Source organism: Anomaloglossus baeobatrachus, chromosome 9, assembly GCF_048569485.1.
Source record: "Anomaloglossus baeobatrachus isolate aAnoBae1 chromosome 9, aAnoBae1.hap1, whole genome shotgun sequence".
Taxonomy (NCBI): Eukaryota; Metazoa; Chordata; class Amphibia; order Anura; family Aromobatidae; genus Anomaloglossus; species Anomaloglossus baeobatrachus.
This window is the reverse complement of record NC_134361.1, coordinates 162610062-162623879: the sequence shown is the minus strand read 5'-3', so window position 1 is coordinate 162623879 and position 13818 is coordinate 162610062. Positions and strand designations below refer to the sequence as shown.

Here is a 13818-nt window from a genome sequence, read left to right as displayed (position 1 = left end):
CTCAAAGAAAACACCAAAAACCAATGCATGATAGGAATAAACAGGTAACTTTATTTGGAGTGGAAGCGGAGAGATCGCACCAGATGCCAATTCTAGATCTTCTCACACCTGTGGTCACTGCAGCAGAAGCTGAATCCACTTTGTCCAAAAGGGATCTATTCCATTCAATTGCAAATGATCTAGATAAGACGGAGAACAAGATACTGCACGGGACATAGCCGAGTTGGTCAGGTTGAGTGGTGATGAGTTTGCTATTTGGATGAATAAAGCAAGTAAAAAGTGTGAAAGATAAAAAAAAGGAGGAAGTGTGAAAAGTGAATGGGCCAAATTGAGGTGCATATGAAGTTGTATGCTTTCTTTCAATTCACTAATCGGGCTAATATGAATCAGGTGAACTGAGTTCTGCTTTTGGAAACTGGGTTAAGAAGGGGTGCACCGGTCCTGGAGGTACTGCAATACCAGGTCAATGCGTGGAGTGGACAGAGCAAGCTCTTTTTCCATCTCCCTGTTCTAAAAATCCATTTAATATATGGTCCCCAGATAGGGGACGTATCAGATATTAAACTGATAAGAACAGATTTTTTTATTTTTTTTTTTTTTTTTGAAGGATGAGTTTGAAAATAATAAAGTGACCGCCTCTCGTTGCCCAGGTAACTGTCCGTCACAAGAGGGCTATGACATCCTACGATGCACACTCCCCCAAGGTCAGCAGTTGTGCAATACCCTGGCACCTTCCAGCACCAACCAAGGTAGTACCCTCCTAAACTACACTTGATCTTAGCCAAAAGGCCGAGAAGCGATAACCAGAATTGGTTTGGGCCTCGAGTGGCACCCTGGCCTATGCCGGACACATCTTAGGGAGAGAGAGTGAGGGGAGACAAACCCACGCCTACAGAAGACATTTTGTCACCCAAGCCAACCCTTGAAAAGGCTGCTTTGCAGAGCAAAAACAAGAAGAATGGTGCGTTTTGCAGCCGCCGCCCACTGCAATGAATCTGAATAACTCCTCCTTTTGGGCACAAGCAACTCCCCTCCCCCTTGCAGTCTTTCCAATTCATGATACAAAAAGGACAGACAGGACAGGACAGGTCGCCTGACTTCCCGTCACTGCCACCCTTTGCCATCCTTACCCGTAGAAAGCCCTTTGATCATCCCCAAACCCTAATCTTTTCCCTTTCCTTCCCAGCCCCCAAACCCTGCCCTCTGTACCCTTCTCACCACCCGCATCCCTTCTCCTGTCATCCCCCTACCACCCGGAAAAAAAACGGCTTGCCCCCTCCTGCCACTAGCCCACCCTCCCACCCAAAGAACAAGTTGTGCTGTGCAGCTTGTTTTCTAGGCAGCAGCGCTATTGTGATGTCAGCGGGGGCATTGTGACAAGCCGCCAGTGTTCCGTCTCTTCATGTTGTGCACAGTTCAAACGGAAAATACATCAACAGGCAGACTACAGAAAAGCTTACTAACAAAGGTTAGAGGGGGGCTTTCTCAGAGGGCTTTTTACAGTTTGTCTATTCCCAATTAGCCGTTTAAGTATACTTAATGAAAGTAGTAATTCTTTCATAGGCCACCCCATTCTTAGTATTTGACGTTCCTTATATTGCGGTATCAGGCTTCGCAGCAGGTTGCAAACATTCATCCCCCATGACTGTCCCCAATTGGGTTCAGAAGCTAAATGTCTATCATGACCTCTCTTTTAGACTGTCCAAGAGCAAGCAAACTCTTCCTCCAGGAGGGGGAGCCAACAGATCACTAAAGACATCATCACTGCTCAAAAAAAACACCAAAAACCAATGCATGATAGGAATAAACAGGTAACTTTATTTGGAGTGGAAGCGGAGAGATCGCACCAGATGCCAATTCTAGATCTTCTCACACCTGTGGTCACTGCAGCAGAAGCTGAATCCACTTTGTCCAAAAGGGATCTATTCCATTCAATTGCAAATGATCTAGATAAGACGGAGAACAAGATACTGCACGGGACATAGCCGAGTTGGTCAGGTTGAGTGGTGATGAGTTTGCTATTTGGATGAATAAAGCAAGTAAAAAGTGTGAAAGATAAAAAAAAGGAGGAAGTGTGAAAAGTGAATGGGCCAAATTGAGGTGCATATGAAGTTGTATGCTTTCTTTCAATTCACTAATCGGGCTAATATGAATCAGGTGAATTGAGTTCTGCTTTTGGAAACTGGGTTAAGAAGGGGTGCACCGGTCCTGGAGGTACTGCAATACCAGGTCAATGCGTGGAGTGGACAGAGCAAGCTCTTTTTCCATCTCCCTGTTCTAAAAATCCATTTAATATATGGTCCCCAGATAGGAGACGTATCAGATATTAAACTGATAAGAACAGATTTTTTTTTTTTTTTTTTTTTTGAAGGATGAGTTTGAAAATAATAAAGTGACCGCCTCTCGTTGCCCAGGTAACTGTCCGTCACAAGAGGGCTATGACATCCTACGATGCACACTCCCCCAAGGTCAGCAGTTGTGCAATACCCTGGCACCTTCCAGCACCAACCAAGGTAGTACCCTCCCAAACTACACTTGATCTTAGCCAAAAGGCCGAGAAGCGATAACCAGAATTGGTTTGGGCCTCGAGTGGCACCCTGGTCTATGCCGGACACATCTTAGGGAGAGGGAGTGAGGGGAGACAAACCCACGCCTACAGAAGACATTTTGTCACCCAAGCCAACCCTTGAAAAGGCTGCTTTGCAGAGCAAAAACAAGAAGAATGGTGCGTTTTGCAGCCGCCGCCCACTGCAATGAATCTGAATAACTCCTCCTTTTGGGCACAAGCAACTCCCCTCCCCCTTGCAGTCTTTCCAATTCATGATACAAAAAGGACAGACAGGACAGGACAGGTCGCCTGACTTCCCGTCACTGCCACCCTTTGCCATCCTTACCCGTAGAAAGCCCTTTCATCATCCCCAAACCCTAATCTTTTCCCTTTCCTTCCCAGCCCCCAAACCCTGCCCTCTGTACCCTTCTCACCACCCGCATCCTTTCTCCTGTCATCCCCCTACCACCCGGAAAAAAAACGGCTTGCCCCCTCCTGCCACTAGCCCACCCTCCCACCCAAAGAACAAGTTGTGCTGTGCAGCTTGTTTTCTAGGCAGCAGCGCTATTGTGATGTCAGCGGGGGCATTGTGACAAGCCGCCAGTGTTCCGTCTCTTCATGTTGTGCACAGTTCAAACGGAAAATACATCAACAGGCAGACTACAGAAAAGCTTACTAACAAAGGTTAGAGGGGGGCTTTCTCAGAGGGCTTTTTACAGTTTGTCTATTCCCAATTAGCCGTTTAAGTATACTTAATGAAAGTAGTAATTCTTTCATAGGCCGCCCCATTCTTAGTATTTGACGTTCCTTATATTGCGGTATCAGGCTTCGCAGCAGGTTGCAAACATTCATCACCCATGACTGTCCCCAATTGGGTTCAGAAGCTAAATGTCTATCATGACCTCTCTTTTAGACTGTCCAAGAGCAAGCAAACTCTTCCTCCAGGAGGGGGAGCCAACAGATCACTAAAGACATCATTATTGCTCAAAGAAAACACCAAAAACCAATGCATGATAGGAATAAACAGGTAACTTTATTTGGAGTGGAAGCGGAGAGATCGCACCAGATGCCAATTCTAGATCTTCTCACACCTGTGGTCACTGCAGCAGAAGCTGAATCCACTTTGTCCAAAAGGGATCTATTCCATTCAATTGCAAATGATCTAGATAAGACGGAGAACAAGATACTGCACGGGACATAGCGAGTTGGTCAGGTTGAGTGGTGATGAGTTTGCTATTTGGATGAATAAAGCAAGTAAAAAGTGTGAAAGATAAAAAAAAGGAGGAAGTGTGAAAAGTGAATGGGCCAAATTGAGGTGCATATGAAGTTGTATGCTTTCTTTCAATTCACTAATCGGGCTAATATGAATCAGGTGAATTGAGTTCTGCTTTTGGAAACTGGGTTAAGAAGGGGTGCACCGGTCCTGGAGGTACTGCAATACCAGGTCAATGCGTGGAGTGGACAGAGCAAGCTCTTTTTCCATCTCCCTGTTCTAAAAATCCATTTAATATATGGTCCCCAGATAGGGGACGTATCAGATATTAAACTGATAAGAACAGATTTTTTTATTTTTTTTTTTTTTTTTGAAGGATGAGTTTGAAAATAATAAAGTGACCGCCTCTCGTTGCCCAGGTAACTGTCCGTCACAAGAGGGCTATGACATCCTACGATGCACACTCCCCCAAGGTCAGCAGTTGTGCAATACCCTGGCACCTTCCAGCACCAACCAAGGTAGTACCCTCCTAAACTACACTTGATCTTAGCCAAAAGGCCGAGAAGCGATAACCAGAATTGGTTTGGGCCTCGAGTGGCACCCTGGCCTATGCCGGACACATCTTAGGGAGAGAGAGTGAGGGGAGACAAACCCACGCCTACAGAAGACATTTTGTCACCCAAGCCAACCCTTGAAAAGGCTGCTTTGCAGAGCAAAAACAAGAAGAATGGTGCGTTTTGCAGCCGCCGCCCACTGCAATGAATCTGAATAACTCCTCCTTTTGGGCACAAGCAACTCCCCTCCCCCTTGCAGTCTTTCCAATTCATGATACAAAAAGGACAGACAGGACAGGACAGGTCGCCTGACTTCCCGTCACTGCCACCCTTTGCCATCCTTACCCGTAGAAAGCCCTTTCATCATCCCCAAACCCTAATCTTTTCCCTTTCCTTCCCAGCCCCCAAACCCTGCCCTCTGTACCCTTCTCACCACCCGCATCCCTTCTCCTGTCATCCCCCTACCACCCGGAAAAAAAACGGCTTGCCCCCTCCTGCCACTAGCCCACCCTCCCACCCAAAGAACAAGTTGTGCTGTGCAGCTTGTTTTCTAGGCAGCAGCGCTATTGTGATGTCAGCGGGGGCATTGTGACAAGCCGCCAGTGTTCCGTCTCTTCATGTTGTGCACAGTTCAAACGGAAAATACATCAACAGGCAGACTACAGAAAAGCTTACTAACAAAGGTTAGAGGGGGGCTTTCTCAGAGGGCTTTTTACAGTTTGTCTATTCCCAATTAGCCGTTTAAGTATACTTAATGAAAGTAGTAATTCTTTCATAGGCCGCCCCATTCTTAGTATTTGACGTTCCTTATATTGCGGTATCAGGCTTCGCAGCAGGTTGCAAACATTCATCCCCCATGACTGTCCCCAATTGGGTTCAGAAGCTAAATGTCTATCATGACCTCTCTTTTAGACTGTCCAAGAGCAAGCAAACTCTTCCTCCAGGAGGGGGAGCCAACAGATCACTAAAGACATCATCACTGCTCAAAGAAAACACCAAAAACCAATGCATGATAGGAATAAACAGGTAACTTTATTTGGAGTGGAAGCGGAGAGATCGCACCAGATGCCAATTCTAGATCTTCTCACACCTGTGGTCACTGCAGCAGAAGCTGAATCCACTTTGTCCAAAAGGGATCTATTCCATTCAATTGCAAATGATCTAGATAAGACGGAGAACAAGATACTGCACGGGACATAGCCGAGTTGGTCAGGTTGAGTGGTGATGAGTTTGCTATTTGGATGAATAAAGCAAGTAAAAAGTGTGAAAGATAAAAAAAAGGAGGAAGTGTGAAAAGTGAATGGGCCAAATTGAGGTGCATATGAAGTTGTATGCTTTCTTTCAATTCACTAATCGGGCTAATATGAATCAGGTGAATTGAGTTCTGCTTTTGGAAACTGGGTTAAGAAGGGGTGCACCGGTCCTGGAGGTACTGCAATACCAGGTCAATGCGTGGAGTGGACAGAGCAAGCTCTTTTTCCATCTCCCTGTTCTAAAAATCCATTTAATATATGGTCCCCAGATAGGAGACGTATCAGATATTAAACTGATAAGAACAGATTTTTTTTTTTTTTTTTTTTTTTTGAAGGATGAGTTTGAAAATAATAAAGTGACCGCCTCTCGTTGCCCAGGTAACTGTCCGTCACAAGAGGGCTATGACATCCTACGATGCACACTCCCCCAAGGTCAGCAGTTGTGCAATACCCTGGCACCTTCCAGCACCAACCAAGGTAGTACCCTCCCAAACTACACTTGATCTTAGCCAAAAGGCCGAGAAGCGATAACCAGAATTGGTTTGGGCCTCGAGTGGCACCCTGGCCTATGCCGGACACATCTTAGGGAGAGGGAGTGAGGGGAGACAAACCCACGCCTACAGAAGACATTTTGTCACCCAAGCCAACCCTTGAAAAGGCTGCTTTGCAGAGCAAAAACAAGAAGAATGGTGCGTTTTGCAGCCGCCGCCCACTGCAATGAATCTGAATAACTCCTCCTTTTGGGCACAAGCAACTCCCCTCCCCCTTGCAGTCTTTCCAATTCATGATACAAAAAGGACAGACAGGACAGGACAGGTCGCCTGACTTCCCGTCACTGCCACCCTTTGCCATCCTTACCCGTAGAAAGCCCTTTCATCATCCCCAAACCCTAATCTTTTCCCTTTCCTTCCCAGCCCCCAAACCCTGCCCTCTGTACCCTTCTCACCACCCGCATCCTTTCTCCTGTCATCCCCCTACCACCCGGAAAAAAAACGGCTTGCCCCCTCCTGCCACTAGCCCACCCTCCCACCCAAAGAACAAGTTGTGCTGTGCAGCTTGTTTTCTAGGCAGCAGCGCTATTGTGATGTCAGCGGGGGCATTGTGACAAGCCGCCAGTGTTCCGTCTCTTCATGTTGTGCACAGTTCAAACGGAAAATACATCAACAGGCAGACTACAGAAAAGCTTACTAACAAAGGTTAGAGGGGGGCTTTCTCAGAGGGCTTTTTACAGTTTGTCTATTCCCAATTAGCCGTTTAAGTATACTTAATGAAAGTAGTAATTCTTTCATAGGCCGCCCCATTCTTAGTATTTGACGTTCCTTATATTGCGGTATCAGGCTTCGCAGCAGGTTGCAAACATTCATCACCCATGACTGTCCCCAATTGGGTTCAGAAGCTAAATGTCTATCATGACCTCTCTTTTAGACTGTCCAAGAGCAAGCAAACTCTTCCTCCAGGAGGGGGAGCCAACAGATCACTAAAGACATCATTATTGCTCAAAGAAAACACCAAAAACCAATGCATGATAGGAATAAACAGGTAACTTTATTTGGAGTGGAAGCGGAGAGATCGCACCAGATGCCAATTCTAGATCTTCTCACACCTGTGGTCACTGCAGCAGAAGCTGAATCCACTTTGTCCAAAAGGGATCTATTCCATTCAATTGCAAATGATCTAGATAAGACGGAGAACAAGATACTGCACGGGACATAGCGAGTTGGTCAGGTTGAGTGGTGATGAGTTTGCTATTTGGATGAATAAAGCAAGTAAAAAGTGTGAAAGATAAAAAAAAGGAGGAAGTGTGAAAAGTGAATGGGCCAAATTGAGGTGCATATGAAGTTGTATGCTTTCTTTCAATTCACTAATCGGGCTAATATGAATCAGGTGAATTGAGTTCTGCTTTTGGAAACTGGGTTAAGAAGGGGTGCACCGGTCCTGGAGGTACTGCAATACCAGGTCAATGCGTGGAGTGGACAGAGCAAGCTCTTTTTCCATCTCCCTGTTCTAAAAATCCATTTAATATATGGTCCCCAGATAGGGGACGTATCAGATATTAAACTGATAAGAACAGATTTTTTTTTTTTTTTTTGAAGGATGAGTTTGAAAATAATAAAGTGACCGCCTCTCGTTGCCCAGGTAACTGTCCGTCACAAGAGGGCTATGACATCCTACGATGCACACTCCCCCAAGGCCAGCAGTTGTGCAATACCCTGGCACCTTTCAGCACCAACCAAGGTAGTACCCTCCCAAACTACACTTGATCTTAGCCAAAAGGCCGAGAAGCGATAACCAGAATTGGTTTGGGCCTCGAGTGGCACCCTGGCCTATGCCGGACACATCTTAGGGAGAGAGAGTGAGGGGAGACAAACCCACGCCTACAGAAGACATTTTGTCACCCAAGCCAACCCTTGAAAAGGCTGCTTTGCAGAGCAAAAACAAGAAGAATGGTGCGTTTTGCAGCCGCCGCCCACTGCAATGAATCTGAATAACTCCTCCTTTTGGGCACAAGCAACTCCCCTCCCCCTTGCAGTCTTTCCAATTCATGATACAAAAAGGACAGACAGGACAGGACAGGTCGCCTGACTTCCCGTCACTGCCACCCTTTGCCATCCTTACCCGTAGAAAGCCCTTTCATCATCCCCAAACCCTAATCTTTTCCCTTTCCTTCCCAGCCCCCAAACCCTGCCCTCTGTACCCTTCTCACCACCCGCATCCCTTCTCCTGTCATCCCCCTACCACCCGGAAAAAAAACGGCTTGCCCCCTCCTGCCACTAGCCCACCCTCCCACCCAAAGAACAAGTTGTGCTGTGCAGCTTGTTTTCTAGGCAGCAGCGCTATTGTGATGTCAGCGGGGGCATTGTGACAAGCCGCCAGTGTTCCGTCTCTTCATGTTGTGCACAGTTCAAACGGAAAATACATCAACAGGCAGACTACAGAAAAGCTTACTAACAAAGGTTAGAGGGGGGCTTTCTCAGAGGGCTTTTTACAGTTTGTCTATTCCCAATTAGCCGTTTAAGTATACTTAATGAAAGTAGTAATTCTTTCATAGGCCGCCCCATTCTTAGTATTTGACGTTCCTTATATTGCGGTATCAGGCTTCGCAGCAGGTTGCAAACATTCATCACCCATGACTGTCCCCAATTGGGTTCAGAAGCTAAATGTCTATCATGACCTCTCTTTTAGACTGTCCAAGAGCAAGCAAACTCTTCCTCCAGGAGGGGGAGCCAACAGATCACTAAAGACATCATCATTGCTCAAAGAAAACACCAAAAACCAATGCATGATAGGAATAAACAGGTAACTTTATTTGGAGTGGAAGCGGAGAGATCGCACCAGATGCCAATTCTAGATCTTCTCACACCTGTGGTCACTGCAGCAGAAGCTGAATCCACTTTGTCCAAAAGGGATCTATTCCATTCAATTGCAAATGATCTAGATAAGACGGAGAACAAGATACTGCACGGGACATAGCCGAGTTGGTCAGGTTGAGTGGTGATGAGTTTGCTATTTGGATGAATAAAGCAAGTAAAAAGTGTGAAAGATAAAAAAAAGGAGGAAGTGTGAAAAGTGAATGGGCCAAATTGAGGTGCATATGAAGTTGTATGCTTTCTTTCAATTCACTAATCGGGCTAATATGAATCAGGTGAACTGAGTTCTGCTTTTGGAAACTGGGTTAAGAAGGGGTGCACCGGTCCTGGAGGTACTGCAATACCAGGTCAATGCGTGGAGTGGACAGAGCAAGCTCTTTTTCCATCTCCCTGTTCTAAAAATCCATTTAATATATGGTCCCCAGATAGGGGACGTATCAGATATTAAACTGATAAGAACAGATTTTGATTTAATGAAGCTTTCCAAAGCACCACAAAAAATGCATGACCGAAGTCACACCAAAAACAGTGCAAAGGCTAGGATTCGTGTGGACCCCACCGTGAGGAGAGGGTCCCCAAAAATCAACCCCGTCCCTCCGAGCCAGAAGGCCACAGCAAGGGTCAGGGATCTTCGGTGCTCCCCCAAGCCGAAGCCTGGTTGAGCCTTGTCGTTGCTCCCAGCGTCCACCCAGGCATCTTACCCAAGTGGAGTAGAGAGCTACTAGTTGTTGGTTTCGCAGCCGAAACTGCCCGGACCGTCAACCGGTGTTGGTTTCTCAGCCCAAGGCTAACCGGACCTCCAACCGGGTGTTGGTTTCTCAGCCGAAGCTGACCCGGACCTCCAACCGGGTGTTAGTTTCTCAGCCCAAAGCTGACCAGACCTCCGACCGGGATTATAAAAATTTCCCTTCCTAGCCAGAAGGCCGGGATAGGGTAATATGCTCAAAAAGTATGAAAAGGCAAGGTACGGTGTGCTACAGAGCCCAAGGCTTGCCGGGGTCCCAAGCCAGCAAGCTCAGACTCACTCCAGGGTCGTCAGTCCTGGGGCACGTTGTACCATAGCCCCCCACCCTTACTCAGTCTAATAGCCTCGATCCTGGTAGGGCCATGTTTTCCTCTAGATGAACATACTATCCACCCAGAGTACCAGCAAGCGCAACCTTCCAGTGTGCATTGTATCGTTGTACTAAGGTGGCCTGGAGCTTAATCCACCTCTTCGAACAACACTACACTTGATCTTAGCCAAAAGGCCGAGAAGCGATAAGAACAGATTTTTTGATTTAATGAAGCTTTCCAAAGCACCGCAAAAAATGCATGACCGAAGTCACACCAAAAACAGTGCAAAGGCTAGGATTCGTGTGGACCCTTCCGTGAGGAGAGGGTCCCCAAAAATCAACCCCGTCCCTCCGAGCCAGAAGGCCACAGCAAGGGTCAGGGATCTTCGGTGCTCCCCCAAGCCGAAGCCTGGTTGAGCCTTGTCGTTGCTCCCAGCGTCCACCCAGGCATCTTACCCAAGTGGAGTAGAGAGCTACTAGTTGTTGGTTTCGCAGCCGAAACTGCCCGGACCGTCAACCGGTGTTGGTTTCTCAGCCCAAGGCTAACCGGACCTCCAACCGGGTGTTGGTTTCTCAGCCGAAGCTGACCCGGACCTCCAACCGGGTGTTGGTTTCTCAGCCGAAGTTGACCCGGACCTCCAACCGGGTGTTGGTTTCTCAGCCGAAGCTGACCCGGACCTCCAACCGGGTGTTGGTTTCTCAGCCGAAGCTGACCCGGACCTCCAACCAGGTGTTGGTTTCTCAGCCGAAGCTGACCCGGACCTCCAACCGGGTGTTGGTTTCTCAGCCCAAAGCTGAACGGACCTCCGACCATGATTATAAAAATTTCCCTTCCTAGTCAGTAGGCCGGGATAGAGCAATATGCTCAGAAAGTATGAAAGGGCAAGGTACGGTGTGCTACAGAGCCCAAGGCTCGCCGGGGTCCCAAGCCAGCAAGCTCAGACTCACTCCAGCGTCGTCAGTCCTGGGGCACATTGCACCATAGCCCCCACACTTACTCAGTCTAATAGCCTCGATCCTGGTAGGGCCATGTTTTCCTCTAGATGAATATACTATACATCCAGAGTACTAGCAAGCGCAACCTTCCAGTGTGCATTGCATCTGCCGAGCCTCACAGATACTACACTTGATCTTAACCAAAAGGCCGAGAAGCGATAACCAGAATTGGTTTGGGCCTCGAGTGGCACCCTGGCCTATGCCAGACACATCTTAGGGAGAGAGAGTGAGGGGAGACAAACCCACGCCTACAGAAGACATTTTGTCACCCAAGCCAACCCTTGAAAAGGCTGCTTTGCAGAGCAAAAACAAGAAGAATGGTGCGTTTTGCAGCCGCCGCCCACTGCAATGAATCTGAATAACTCCTCCTTTTGGGTACAAGCAACTCCCCTCCCCCTTGCAGTCTTTCCAATTCATGATACAAAAAGACGGACAGGACAGGTCGCCTGACTTCCCGTCACTGTCACCCTTTGCCATCCTTACCCGTAGAACGCCCTTTCATCATCCCCAAACCCTAATCTTTTCCCTTCCCTTCCCAGCCCCAAACCCTGCCCTCTGTACCCATCTCACCACCCGCATCCCTTCTCCTATCATCCCCCTACCACCCGAGAAAAAAAAAAAAAAAAAAAGCTTGCTCCCTCCTTCCACTAGCCCACCTCCCACCCAAAGAGAAACTTCTGCTGCGCAGCTAGCTTTCTAGGCAGCAGCGCTATTGTGATGTCAGCGGGGGGCATTGTGACAAGCCGCCAGTGTTCCGTCTCTTCATGTTGTGCACTGTTCAAATGGAAAATACATCAACAGGCAGACTACAGAAAAGCTTACTAACAAAGGTTAGAGAGGGGCTTTCTCAGAGGGCTTTTTACAGTTTGTCTATTCCCAATTAGCCGTTTAAGTATACTTAATGAAAGTACTAATTCTTTCATAGGCCGCCCATTCTTAATATTTGACGTTCCTTATATTGCAGTATCAGGCTTTGCAGCAGGTTGCAAAACATTCATCACCCATGACCGTCCCCAATTGGGCTCAGAAGCTAAATGTCTATCATGACCTTTCTTTTAGAATGTCCAAGAGCAAGCAAACTCTTCCTCCAGGAGGGGGAGCCAACAGACCACTAAAGACATAATCATTGCGCAAAGAAAAGCCCAAAAAACAATGCATGATAGGAATAAACAGGAAACTTTATTTGGAGTGTAGGCGGAGAGCTAGCACCAGATGCCAATTGTAGATCTTCTCACACCTGTGGTCACTGCAGCAGCAGCAGCAGCAATAGAATCCACTTTGTCCAAAAGGGATCTATTCCATTCAATTGCACATGATCTAGATTAGCCTGAGAACAAGATACTGCACGGGACATAGCAGAGTTGGTCAAGTTGAGTAGTGATGAGTTTGCTATTTGGATGAATAAAGCAAGTAAAAAGTGTGAAAGATAAAAAACAAAAGGAGTTTGAAGTGTGAAAAGTGAATGGGCCAAATTGAGGTGCATATGAAGTTGTATGCTTTCTTTCAATTCATTAATCGGGCTAATATGAATCAGGTGAATTGAGTTCTGCTTTTGGAAACTGGGTTAAGAAGGGGTGCACCGGTCCTGGAGGTACTGCAATACCAGGTCAATGCGTGGAGTGGACAGAGCAAGCTCTTTTTCCATCTCCCTGTTCTAAAAATCCATTTAATATATGGTCCCCAGATAGGGGACGTATCAGATATTAAACTGATAAGAACAGATTTTTTTTGATTTAACAGCATCTTTATTATCATGCATTTCTCAAAAAAAAGTAACAAACCGTGTACGGTGCCGCAGCCCCGTACACACAGAAATATACAATCATTCTTACATAGCAATAGAGTACGACGCACTAAACTATACATCACGCTCCTATGTTATCCATAGCACTCAAGCTGAAAGAAAAAGTTAGACAATAAATAACGACGAACCGGCGATTGGGGGATGGGGGTAGGGGAAAAGGGGATAGGGTGGGGAAATCACAGGCTCGAAGCTTTATTGAAGGACGCACATAAACGGGAAAAGGAGGGAGGGGGCGTGGAAGAGGTTTAGACATCCTCCTCGGCGCTGTCGTCCGGACTGTCCATGATGGAATAGTCTCTGAGCAGGCTGTGAATCAGCCTGCGGCAGTCCTGGATAGACATCCTCTCCCTCTTCAAGATGAGCCGGTTCCTGGCGACCCAGATAGCGTCCTTAAAGCAGTTCATAAGGCGCCAAGCCTCCTGGATGGCTCCAACGGTGTGAGTCCCAGGGAAGAGTCCATAAAGTACGGAATGGTACGATAGGCTCCCTCTGGGGACGGAGTTCCTCAGGTCATCCTCCAGGGCAACCAACAGGCGCTGTGCAAAACGGCAGTCCCAAAAGGCGTGCAGCGATGTTTCCTCCACGAAGGGGCACCTTGGGCAGTACCGGGTTTTGCACAGGTTCCGGGCGTGCATGAATGACCGGACGGGCAGTCCGCCCTGTATCGCCATCCATGACAAGTCCTTGTGCCCGTTGGTCAATCCAGCCGATGACACGTTGGTCCAAACAGTCTCCAGTGTGTCGTGGTGAAGTCCTGGAATGTTCTCCATTTCGTCCTTGGCTCTGATGAGTTTGTGGATAGTCTTTGGCTTCCACAAATCAGGCTTGTGTCCCTCCAGTTGGTATTCCCTCACAAACCGGACAACGTCTCCGTAGAACCATGGCGTCGTCCAGTTGTAGGGGAAGGAGCTGTCCCACTTGTCTCAGCCGAACGTTCTCCAAAGGGGGAGAAGGAAGAAGCGAGACATGGACCTACCCGCAGAACCTCTCTTGACTCGCAGAGATCGGCGAACGCAGTCACATACGA

The 13818-nt window shown here is 47.5% G+C and overlaps 6 non-coding genes and 1 pseudogene across 6 annotated transcripts; all 7 read right to left on the bottom strand.

Moving 5' to 3' along the window:
- Positions 1–425: 425 nt before the first annotated feature.
- On the bottom strand, positions 426–625 carry LOC142253422 (U2 spliceosomal RNA). Its single transcript, XR_012726705.1, has one exon. It is a non-coding gene; the product is annotated as a U2 spliceosomal RNA (small nuclear RNA).
- Positions 626–2192: 1567 nt separating this feature from the next.
- Positions 2193–2389, bottom strand: LOC142253524 (U2 spliceosomal RNA). Its single transcript, XR_012726782.1, has one exon. It is a non-coding gene; the product is annotated as a U2 spliceosomal RNA (small nuclear RNA).
- Positions 2390–3955: 1566 nt separating this feature from the next.
- Positions 3956–4155, bottom strand: LOC142253421 (U2 spliceosomal RNA). The gene has a single exon (XR_012726704.1). It is a non-coding gene; the product is annotated as a U2 spliceosomal RNA (small nuclear RNA).
- A 1567-nt stretch (positions 4156–5722) lies between these two features.
- On the bottom strand, positions 5723–5921 carry LOC142253526 (U2 spliceosomal RNA). The gene has a single exon (XR_012726783.1). It is a non-coding gene; the product is annotated as a U2 spliceosomal RNA (small nuclear RNA).
- Positions 5922–7487: 1566 nt separating this feature from the next.
- Positions 7488–7679, bottom strand: LOC142253433 (U2 spliceosomal RNA). Its single transcript, XR_012726715.1, has one exon. It is a non-coding gene; the product is annotated as a U2 spliceosomal RNA (small nuclear RNA).
- A 1567-nt stretch (positions 7680–9246) lies between these two features.
- On the bottom strand, positions 9247–9442 carry LOC142253193 (U2 spliceosomal RNA). Its single transcript, XR_012726506.1, has one exon. It is a non-coding gene; the product is annotated as a U2 spliceosomal RNA (small nuclear RNA).
- Positions 9443–12556: 3114 nt separating this feature from the next.
- LOC142253257 (U2 spliceosomal RNA) lies at positions 12557–12763 on the bottom strand (annotated as a pseudogene).
- Between the last annotated feature and the right edge of the window lie 1055 nt (positions 12764–13818).